Genomic DNA, 12,848 nt, shown 5'->3' on the forward strand with positions numbered 1-12,848 from the left:
AGTTCCTTCGCGTACTCTGTGTAAAATCGAACTGGTATCCCATCAGGTCCAGCGGCCTTTCCTCTTTTGAGCGATTTTAATTGTTTCTCTATCCCTCTGTCGTCTATTTCGATATCTACCATATTGTCATCTGTGCGACAATCTAGAGAAGGAACTACAGTGCAGTCTTCCTCTGTGAAACAGCTTGGAAAAAGACATTTAGTATTTCCCATAACCAAAAGTATAGGGGACTGAGGTCTGGGGAACGAGTAGGCCAAGTTGTGGGGCCCCATACCAATCCAGGGTAAAATGTGTGCGTCATTGTTACGAAAGTGTGCTGGTGCGCCATCATGCATTAACCAAATTTGTATTCGTTGCTGCAATGGCACAGCCTGCAGCAAGGGAGGCAATACATTAATGAGACAGTACAAATAACGAGCCCCAATTATCCTTTGTGGCACCACATATGGCCCTGTTAATGTAAAGCCAAGTACGCCTGCGCATACACTGATTGAGAAGCGGTGTTGATGTCCTCCTTCGCCGGCCGAAGTGGCCGAGCGGTTAAAGGCGTTGCAGTCTGGAACCGCACGACCGCTACGGTCGCAGGTTCGAATCCTGCCTCGGGCATGGATGTGTGTGATGTGCTTAGGTTAGTTAGGTTTAAGTAGTTCTAAGTTCTAGGGGACTTATGACCACAGCAGTTGAGTCCCATAGTGCTCAGAGCCATTTGAACCATTTTTTTGTCCTCCTTCCTGAATTTCTTGGGAATTGCATCTGCCTATACATGCTGGTTATGGAAATTCACAACACCATCTCTTGGGAACCCTGCCTCATCGGTAAACAAAATCTTATATGTGAACAGTGGATCTACGGCACACTTCTGGAACAACCATTGACAGAACCGCCGTCTGCCATAATTATCCTGTTGCCTTAGGGCCTGAATGCGCTGCAGACTAAACGAGTATAGCAAATGTTCATGAAGCACCCCCAGATAAGAGAGTGATATACGCCTTCGGCTACTGCTAATCGTCGCACGCTGATCCCAGGGGTTACTGCAACCGAACGTCGTAGCATATGCTCCTCCATGTAATGCGTGCCGACTGCGCGGGGCCTTCCACTGCCAGTCTTCCGAGGTACAATGGTACATGTGTCCCTCAGATGCATGTATTATCAGAGGACACTCTGCGCTGGGGATATTTTGCAGCCTAGAAGGCACTGGCTCGTAGGGTACGTCCATTTACTAACCCATAGCAGAGTATCATATGCGTAATTTATTTCACTTGTCGAGTTATAGGCTTCCGTTGGTAACAATTGGTGGAAGACAGAAAATGTAAATCTATTACATCATTTTAAGTACAAACAGGTCAAAAACAGTAAATAAATAAGTGAACCACGTCTTAAATAAGGTAAAACACATGATACGTACCCAGGGATAACAGTATTGTACAATAAGGCACACAAACACGATGAAAACTAACGTAGCATACAACACGACTCGAACCACACAGCTGACTGCAGACCACCTAATGCTAGTCAGAGTATTGTGAGTAAGACGTCATAATACCCTGCCAGCACTTTTGACGGAACGCCAATGCAACGACTGTGCTAATATCCACAACAAAGGGTCGCTCAGTCCTTCCTACAAACACGTCTTTATCTCGGAAAGCATGCTTACTGAGCTTATTTTTCTTGTTTCGATGAGTACTACCACCTCTCGAAATATTCGACACTTTTTTAACACCCTGTATTTAAATACGTTCCGAGATGCTGAAGAAGCCGCTCACGGAACGAGGCTTGTCTCTCTCAGGTATCACACACAAAGCGTCGGCATTGTGCATCCCATGCATGATACTGATAACTACCCGTGAACTGCATGCTTCCACCTCACGGCTCCTCACTCTCGTACGCCCAGTGAGTCTTAATTCGTCTGTTAACGTGGGCCGCCTTCATTTCAAATCGCGTCACGTTTGACATTTCTATATTGCGGCGAGCTGCCTGGAGGACGACATCTTGATGCTCGCTTGCGGGGGCGAGCTGGTCCCTGTCAATCCCACTGAACTGTTATCACCGCGTGTGCTTTGGGAGATTGTATGGACCAACACCAGTCTCCCAATTCACACAATGGAAGTGGCTTCCTCTTGGTACAGAGCATTAATAAGTTATTACTGACAAAGGAACGTCTTCACCGAATTGGATTTAGTGATACGGCTACATATTATGGATGTTGATCTCTGGACACGCATACATATAGATTTATCTGCCGTGGTCAGCTGGGAAAATGGCTATGGCTGCGAAATCAACAGCTTTCTTTCCTCATCAGGACTTCTGTCACTGCTTACACAACCGACATTATCCTGTGGCCGAATTTCTCCTTCTTTCCGAAGTGGAAGACTAATCCCATGATGCAGTTAATTGCTCATTTTGTTCATTATGTTGTTGGTTGTCGTTTAAGTGAACCTGCGTAAAGCGCATTTGGACGCCTTCCGATTGCTCCGTTATAGGGGCAATTTTTCTAACGCGCTAAATCTCACGTTTACCGCACAGGATATATGAGGCTCATTCAAATAGAAGCTGGTCAGTGCGTCTACCTTTGCCATCCACGTTCGGAGGTACCACGTAACTGTTAGTATGGTTCAAATGCCTCTGAGCACTGTGCGACTTAACTTCTGAGGTCATCAGTCGCCTAGAACTTAGAACTAATTAAATCGAACTAACCTAAGGACATCACACGCATCGATGCCCGAGGCAGGATTCCAACCTGCGACCGTAGCGGTCGCTCGATTCCGGACTGTAGCGCCTAGAACCGCACGGCCACTCCGGCCGGCAACTGTTAGTATGGTGGCGACGTCTATTGGTAGAGAGATTGACACGTGCGCACCGTTTGATGTTGCATAGCGCCAGTGTGGTTTCACGCCGAAGAGAAGGTGGTCACTCAAGTTATTGTGCACTACCGAACATGCAGGCGAGTGAACAGGAACAATGAGAAGTGATTCGATTTTTGGCGGCGGAGGGAGTTGGCGGCCGTAAAATGCATCGACTTATGAAGGCTGTGTGCAGTGAGTACAGTGCGAGACGTTAAAGTGTTGTGGAATGGCGCAAATGATTCCTTGAGGAGAGCGAATCACTGGAAGACGATGCTCGTCCTGAACAGGCTCATCGTGTCATCATACTGAAAATGGCTGCGGAAGTGAATGCTTTAGTCTTGGACAACCGCAGAATCACCGTGGACGAGATCCATCGGTTACTGGGTATTAGCGTTGGCACCGCCCATACCATAATGCTTCAACACTTGAACTTTAGAAAAATCTGTGCGCAGTGGGGTCCTTAGAAACTGACCTCCGAACAGCGCAATACTCGAATGGCGCTGTCTTTGAGTCATCTGCAACGTTATCACAAGGAGGAATACGGCTTTGTGTCGCGTATTGTCACAGGTGACGAAACATGGAGTCACCATTTTGAACCGGAAAGCAAGCGTCAGAGCAAGCAGTGGAAAGATGTGACTTCACCATGTCCAAAAAAATCAAAGACCGCGCACACCAGTTCTGGTAAGGTCATGATGCCGTTTTTTGACCACAAGGGCCCACTGCTTGTCAGGTTCCCGGAACGGGGATCCACCATCAATGCCCAGCGTTATCAAGCCACTTTACAGAATCTTAGACGAGCCAACAAGTCGAAACGCAGGAATGTTGACCAGTGGCGTTATCCTCCTGCATGATAACGCCCGCTCATACAAGTCCAATGCGGTGAAGACGACATTGCAGCAGGTTCAGTGAGAAACGCTGGAACATCCGCCGTACAGTCCCGACCTTTCACCGCTTGACATTCACGTGTTTAGACCTCTAATCCAAGCTATTCACGGACATCGATTCGCAACGAAAGAGAAAGTGTGTTACTGGGTCCAGGCCTGGATCCGACAGTAGCCTACATGCTTCCTCAAGGATGGATTCGACCGGCTAGTGTCGCGGTGGGATAAATGTGCCAACAGTTTTGGTGACTATCTTTGAGTGTGTTTACTGTGAATAACTACATTTTTGAATTAATAAAATCGTTACCGTTATTTTACACTAGTGACCAGATTTCATTCGAATGCCTCTAATAGGTTTAGGTGGGGAGTGTGGCGCGGCCCTTATCTTATAGACATGTCGAGGCACCATATCGGGGTGTGTGACCCTTGTCATTTCTCGTTACTGTCTTCGGCAAGCTGTTTCACCTATTGTGCTCCTTTTTACACACAGGTTAAAAAAAATAAGTAAAGTGACTTCCTTATGAACTGGAAGATGCATTAGCTCTAGGTTATAATTTCAATACATGCTAATTTTTTTTTCTGCTTACTGCTTTCTCTCGTGCCGAGCTGTAAGTTTGCAGATCGTAAACCATTAAATATATCCTAATTCCACCATATTAAGTCTTATCACAAACTCAAACTAGTACCCCCTGATCTAGAGGTGAAAAATTAAATAAGTTGTGTCATTGCACCCTTGCTTAAGTGTATATGTCTTTGCTTATACATACATCCATATTAGCTTTTTGTGTATACAGAAAAACCATAACGTGGTCAAATGCAGATACTATCTTCCTACTGCGTAATGTTTTGGACAGGATTGCATAACAGACACAGGTTGGGGCAAATAAAAGTGGCCCGACCGAGTGGATACGAATGGATATGAATTTGTGGCAGCATTAACGCAGGAGGAAAGGACCTACTTCCAACAGGAAGGAGCAACTGCTCGAACAGCCGGCCGAACCTTGGAGCACGTTTACACTGTCTTCACGCCTGACAGAATAGTTATTAGAGGTCAGTCTGATCGCGGCCACCTAAGTCACCTGACATGTTAGTGTGCGATTATTTTGTGTCGGGAGGCATCAAGTCTAAGGTGTATCGCAACAGTTCTCGTAGTCTTCAAGAACTACTGCAGAACGTTTCGGATGAGACTGCAGCAATTCCAATAGTCCAGCCTCGATCCGTCCTCAGAAACTTGCTGACCAGGGGCCAAAAGTGCCAGGAGATGAATAGTTGTCACTTTCAACATTGCTATTGCAAGGATACTAGTGCATTTCCTTTCCTCTGCAGTGTTTCTTTGTACCCAGGAACTCTGTCCCGTGGGACACTTTTATTTGCCCCACCCTGTACTATCTGTTTTATTAAATTAGACTTTTGTCGTAGGGGTATCCTAGTAGGTTGTTACGTTAGAACAGCTCGTTTTGTTATAGTGGCTCTCATTGGTTTACTGAGTATAAAAGAGAAACATAAAAGAGAAATTAACCATCAACAATATAGTTAACATCAGCTGAAGTAGTCTGATGGTGCTCAGGTAGTTTCTGGACTCCACGCCCATAGAATGCTACTAGGTCGGAGATAAAGATGTCATCAATCCAGATTTAAAGTTCATTTTTTCGGGAAAAAGATTTTTTTGGTGACTGTTCAATTTAAAACCAAACGACAGAGCACGTGACTGGTAACCGAGAATTTTTGGGATAGAAGCCCGGCTGGTCATTCTTTTCACTCTGCCTTTTAACATAGCATTAACTTCTCAATCATATGCAGATTCGCCAGGAACGATACGTGAATCAGATTCCACGTTGAACTGTAGCCCCCTCTCTCCGGCTTGATAATTGGTCAGTGACATCCCAGTCGCCTACGTGACATCCAACTGATTGCAATAGTTTCAGAACAATTTTATAGCGAAAAATCACACGAGTCCAAAATATGTGGTCGTTCACTTCTTTTGCTACAAGTAAAACTATTTCTTAATAACCACTCAAGCAACTTCACCTCGTTTACATACAGCATGTTCTTTCAGCAGCACAGCAGATGACTCAGCTTTCATCTTCCTCCTTTCATGGAATCGCAAATAGATGCGGACTCGATTCTTTACGTGTCACGGTGATGATTACACGACAAAGAACTGTGGTAATGAGTCTCAACTATGTATCACAGTGTGTACTAAGTTCCACAAGAGGAGTTCTGTAACACGAGCTTAACACATACATTATGAAAGTTTTTCTAACTTTTTTCTTTTATTTGTTTCATCTGAGCCAGTCTCCCACACATATTTAATAACTCACACACACATACACCCATGATTCACATACAGTATTTACGTTGGTTGAAAGATTCTACGAGTACTTACATGGCGATGTGCTACCACTGTTGCCATGGGTATCACTCCGAAGCCAATTCAATATGGAACGCATAACACTCATGTCTCAAGGCAACATTCGTAGCGTTATTCTTTAATAGCAAAGCTGACGTTATTCTATAATTAATTTGACTGAAATTACGTAATTCATAGGTAAACTTTTTCTTGAGAACAATAAAATTTTGCAAAGTTTTACGTTGATGGTTTTTGGGATGGATTATAATTAGAAATGCAATATTGCTGGCTAAAGTTAATTATATTCTGAATGAAATGATTTTACAAACGTTCAAATGGGACTTACTTTTTACTATAATCTTACAACTAGCAATGCGCAAACATACCTTCAGTAGTCTTGAGTTTCTCAAAAAATTTATTCAATAATATTAGTTCCTCTTATGATAATAGTTAGCTGATGACTCTGTACATCCGTTTATAATCTCTTGTAAACCATAGCTAGTGGCTGGCAGGCACACCACTCCTCTCAACCTCTCGCTTCAGACCTGCTACCGACTCGCTTCACTTCTCGCTTAATACTGACATCCTACGAACGCTAAAGTGCGGTCTCTCCTGCCAACAATGCTTTCTGGTGCAGACAATCCCTGCTACCATTACAAAATGTATCAATGCGCGGGCTTTCCCGCTCGTTTCATAAAATGTATCCATACGCGGTTTCTCCCGCCCTTTTTTAAAATTATATCAATTTGCGGTCTCTCTTGCCAACAATACTTTGGTGCAGACATTCCCTGCTACCACAATTATTTCCAACATGACAAATATTAATTATTCCTACTTAATCCTATTAATAAAATATAAACATCTTTCATAAATTGTGGTTTGACAATAAACCATAGAAATATACACGTCTTACAAGATCTAGGCTTAAAACCTACAACTACCGCAGTCATATCTTAGCGAAAGATCTGGCCAACAACCCGAAAACATTCTGATTCCCCGTAAAATTCAAATGGCTCTGAGCACTATGGGACTCAACATCTTAGGTCATAAGTCCCCTAGAACTTAGAACTACTTAAACCTAACTAACCTAAGGACATCACACACACCCATGCCCGAGGCAGGATTCGAACCTGCGACCGTAGCAGTCCCGCGGTTCCGGACTGCTGCGCCAGAACCGCTAGACCACCGCGGCCGGCTCCCGTAAAATTGCTAAGTGGGTCCAACACTTCCATCGAGTCACCCTTTGACCAATCTGGTATGTCAGTTGAAGATGGCAACACTAAAGGTGAAGTTTTAAATATTACGTTTGAGAAATTGTTCACACAGGAGAATCGTACAAACATATCGTTGTTTGACCATCGAACAGACTCCCATATGGACGTAATATGCATTCCTGGCCTAGAGAAACAACTGAAGTAGTTGAAAACAAATAAGTTGCCAGGTCCGGATGGAATCCCAAATCGATTTTACAAAGAGTGTTCTACGGCATTATCCCCTTACGTAGTCTGCATTTATCACGAATCTCTCGCCCAGTTCATATTCCAAAGCGACTGGAAAAAAGCTGAGATGATTCCTGTATATAAGAAGGGTAACAGAAAACTGACTCGCAAAATTACAGATCAACATTCGTAACATCGGTTAACCGCAGATTCTTTGAGCATGTTCTCAGTTCGAATATAATAAATTTTCTTGAATCAGAGAAGCTTGTGTCCTTGTACCAGCTCGGTCTTAGATAGCATCGCTCATGTGAAACTCAGCATGCCTTTCCTCACATCGTGCACAGCGAACACTGGATGAAGGACAACAGACAGATTCCATATTTCTAGATTTACGGGAAACATTTGACTCGGTGCCACAGTGCAGACTGTTAACGAAGGTACGAGCATATTGTTAGGTTGTCTCATACGTTAGTGGTTCAAAGACTTCAAAAGTGATAGACCCCAGTATACGGTCCTCGACAGCGACTGTTCATCAAAGTCAAGGGTGTCGTCAGAAATGTCATAGGGAAGTGTGATGGGACCGTTATTATTTTCTGTCTATATAAATCATCTGTCGGCCAAGATGGGCGGCACTCTACAGATGTTTGCTGAGGATGCTGTGGTGTCGCAGTTGAGTAACTGTAGGAGCATACAAAGTGACAGACAAAATTTCTAGTTTTTGTGATGAGTGGCTGCTAGCACTAAATGTGGAAGAATTTAAGTTAATGAGGATGAGTAGGGAAAAGAAACCCTTAATGTTCAGGGACAGCGTTAGTAGTGTCCTACTTGACACAGTCACGTCGTTTAAATATCTGGGCGTAACGCTGCAAAGGAAAAAAGTGGTTCAAATGGCTCTGAGCACTATGGGACTCAACTGCTGTGATCATCAGTCCCCTAGAACTTAGAACTACTTAAACCTAACTAACCTAAGGACATCACACACACCTATGCCCGAGGCAGGATTCGAGCCCGCTGCAAAGCGATATTAAATGGAATGTGTGTAAGAGGACTGCGGCAGGGAATGTGAATGGTCGACTTCGGTTCATTGGGATAATTTTGAGAAGGTGTGCTTCATCTGTAAAGGAGTACGCATGCAGTTCAACGTATTTTTGAGTGCTGCTCAAGTGTTAAAGATCACTACTAGTTCGGATTAAAGGAAGACATCAAAGCAATCCAGAGGTGGACTGCTAGATACGTTATCAGTGGGTTCGAGCAATACACCTGTGTAACAGAGATGCTTCAGGGAGTCAAATGGGAAACCCAGGAGGGAAGATATCGTTCTTTTCGAGGAATTCTATTGAGAAAATTTAGAGAACTGGCATTTGAAGCTGACTGCAGAATGACTCTACTGCTGCTAGCATTCATTTCACGTTAAGGACAACGAAGATAAGATACGGGATATCAGAGCTCATATGGAGGCTCGTATATAGTCGTTTTTCCCCCGTTCCATGTGGGAGTGGAACACATTAAGAAACAATTAGGAATTGTTCAGGGTACCTTCCGTCACACACCGTAGGGTGGTTTGCGGAGTATGTACGTAGATGTGGATGTAGATATCACAGCTGCATCGGTTCCCCATTCGTCTCTGCTCCGCTTATGCGGTATATTGTCCTTGCCGAGCCAATTGCCCGCATCGTCACCTGGCGACATGCAGTATCGCGGTCGTCAGTGGTCATTACGTTTTTGTTGTTCAGTGTATTACGTATTGCGCCATTTTTCCAACCTTGAATCCAATATTTAAACAGCGTTGCAGGATCGTTCTCCTAGACGTATTCTGCACATCCCTTTTCTTAAAATTCCTAACTCAGGAGGAAAATTTAGGCATCTGTGCCGAGTCTTTGGCATTTAAAGTTAAAACTGACGCCCCATGACAGTTTTATAAATTTTAAAATATCTGCGGAATGGTTTCATAATTCTTAGTTTTACGTCTTCTCGTGCACAATAGGGGAAATTCGAAGGATAACGTTAAGCATTGGAAATCCGATCTTGGAGTTTACTTCGATTCTTTATTTGCTGCTGCAGCTATAGTTTCGTTTTGCTTTACTGCTTTTGCACGAAAATTTTGAAAAAAGTGTAAAGGAGTGGCATGCGTATAGGATCATTCATTCTACTCGGATGCTCGCACATTTGTGTTTTCCTTCGGGTATCACCACGGGACAAATAAATCGAAGGATGGGCCGTGCATGGCTCGTGTTTGTTCCATTTATTGTTTGTCACCTTCTATTACGGTACTGCCGCCTCGTTTTCTTATTCCATTTACTGGCGTCACTAACTTCCTGTTTTACCTGCCCGTGAGCGGCAGCAGCAGCGCGTATCGATAAGTGCACTGCCGTACCAACTCTGGAGCGACCGATAGTGTTTCCGGGTCGCGATGTGTCTGGCAGCAGTTCGGGACGGACCAGCGGTGCAGTCGGGGCGCAGCAGCAGTGAAGTCGGGGATGGAGCGCCGGTGAGGCACCGACAGCCAGTGCTCGCCGACCGCTGGCGACACACATGAACTGTCCAACAGAGGGAGTTTGGATCGGGACGACCGTTGGTTGGTTGTGCGGTTGGTCGTCTCATCGGCCGACGTATATTTGGTCTTTTCACCTTTTCCGGGCCTGGGGAGTTGGTCGGTTGGCGTGGAGCACCGAGGAAATCTCCGCGGCGTGTAGTTTGGTCGAGGCCGCTGGCGGCGTCCACGCGCGGTCGGAGTGTCTGGTGCTGTTCCCTCCTCTACGAGGTCCGTGGCTCACCGATCCTGGACACGAAAGTTGAGTTCGATTTAATCTATCAGCAAGTCACGACTGTTCACTTTGTGTCGTTTGGATTTCGTTGTCGGCTGTTGGGACATTCCCGCGAGCGACAACGTGTGTTTATAAGTTGGCAAATTTTAGCCACCCTCCGGTGGAGTTTAGCTGTGCTTGGTTACTTTGAATTGAAGTGCACCAGCGGAATCTTCTGGCTTGTGGCCGTCAACGTTCCGGTTACCTGCCCTGGCCGTTAACGTAAATTCAGGCAGTGTATTTTCCCCATCGTGTTGTCGCTGTCCAGCACGGTGTGTAGTTTGACAGATCAATGTATAATTGGTTGTGGGCGCCAATACCTTCTACGTTGTTCCATTGAACTCCCTGTTGTGTGCTGGTCGGGTGGAGCGGAAGTTATCTTATCGGTGGGTCCGTTGACTGTCTGTGGGTTGGGTTGTAGTCGGATCGAGAATGGTTGGGCCGACTGCCTGTCTCACCTAAGCGAGCGTTAGTGTTTGAATTCCAGGCCGACCCTTGGAAACTTCTGAGCGCCGTTGGTGTACTGCCTTTTCTTATTTGTTCTTGTTGTTTTTATTTGTATGGCTTCTAGCTGAGTTTTTAAATTAATGTTGTTTTGCCCTTAAGGCGTAAGATTGTTCAGGCCTTTAGCCTAGTTAAAGAATTGTTTCAAGATAAGGCCTTTGCCTTTTAAAAATTTTAATTTTGGTTTGAGTTTTAACAGAAGGGCCTTCAGCCTCTTTTTTTTAAAAAAATTAAGTTGTTTTGCTCTTAAGATGTGAGATTGGTTGGGCCTTCAGCCTAATTGAAAGAACTGATTTATGATCAGGCCTTCTGCATTTTAAATTTTTTATTTTGATTTGAGTTTTAAGTTACTGGCTTTCAGCCGATTTTAAATTAAAGTGGTCTTGCCCTTAAGCCATGAGATTGTATGGCGCATTCAGCCGGTTATTAAGTTCCAAAAATTAATGCTGTCTTTTCTTCTTAAATTTTCTTGGGTCTTGTAATGTTTGGTCAAATAAATAAAGTTGTATGTTCGAGTGTAACAGAAAGTCGCTTATTTTGGCCCCTTTCCGCAATTTAACCTACCTGTGCTGTCCTGCGGGTTTAGCAGGGCGTCTCAAAGGATATGTACAAGTTCCTGACAAATGAAAATTACGTTGTGATTCTGTCATACAGAAATGAGAATACTGGGAGGTAGCGTTGTGTTAGGAGAGTTAACTGATTCCGCAAAGCTCTGTAGTGAACAGGAGGATTTGTAGCACTCAGTAGGTGATTCTGCACCATTCCATAAGGAAATTACATGGCTATGAAACGTAAGAAAATTTAAAAGAATTTCAAACTGAGTTTCATACGAAGTGAAAATTTGAATTTAGGTGAGTCAAGTGTCACTGCTTACGTAAGTAGTAAAATTAGTCCCACCTTAGTAAATACATCTAAAATTACAGTCGTCATTAACTCGGTGCTATGTGCGTGTTTGTGGATCGATTTCTCTGGTTCCTAGGCTGACTGCACACTTGGAGATACATCTCATAAAATAATTTTCTGTAATTTAAAATATTATACTGAGACCAGATTTTATTGCTATGTGGCTTATCAATCATTTCGTTACTAATATTTCGGATCGTTCGGGTAGTTATCGACCTTCTGTAGCAAGTGAAATGATGGATGAAAATCATCCCGATTCATACTTCACATTGTGAAGTTTAATTTTGCTCGTTTCATTTTATTCGAAATCTCTTTTCATTGTGCATTTCAAATAATCAGTTTAAAAGTTAATTAAAACAATTAATGAACACTATTTGGCACGATAGTTAAATTCTGTATGTTTCGGCACAGCAACAAAGCTACAGTATTCTCGTCATTAAGTCTTTGTGACAGCTACGAAACACTATATGAAACATTTCGCCAACTATCTTAAGTGGTGTGTTAGGTCGAATGAGATATATTATCACTAAGATTCGATACACGTTAGCCGTATTTGTCAATATCTTAATGTGTTTTGTATCAGACACTGGAACATTGCAAGTCCAAGGCTGCGCAGTAGAGAAATGGTTTAAAACTACTTCCACTGGTACTTGTTAAGCAGACGTATAGCCCAGAAAATAACACAACAGACTCCCCAGACCGCGCGACTGCAACTGACGACGCTATTCCCTGCACTCGGATGCGGCGTCGTCGTGTCCATCATGTGCTATAGCCTTCCGTAAGTGTTACCTCATTTGTTTTGTGAAGAGTGAAATATCAAAGCCAAAAGCAATACAGAAGTATCGTGTAGACTTCATCGTTTACTTCGTTGACTAAACACTTTGCATTTCTCCCTGACGCACTGGGTAGCCACGTTAACCCCCCCCCCCCCCCGCCCCACCCATAACCAAACTGGGGGAAGAATTTTTCTTGGTGGGAATACTTGAATATCCATGTGTAGTGATGCATCCAGCCTTTCATTTCCTCCACAGTCCCATGTTAGTTTGCTGTTGAAGCTATTCGTTATCAACGTGACCTCTGCGTGGTTCCACTGTTTTCATTCCATAGCTCGAAACCGTCACAAC

Source organism: Schistocerca americana, chromosome X, assembly GCF_021461395.2.
Source record: "Schistocerca americana isolate TAMUIC-IGC-003095 chromosome X, iqSchAmer2.1, whole genome shotgun sequence".
Taxonomy (NCBI): Eukaryota; Metazoa; Arthropoda; class Insecta; order Orthoptera; family Acrididae; genus Schistocerca; species Schistocerca americana.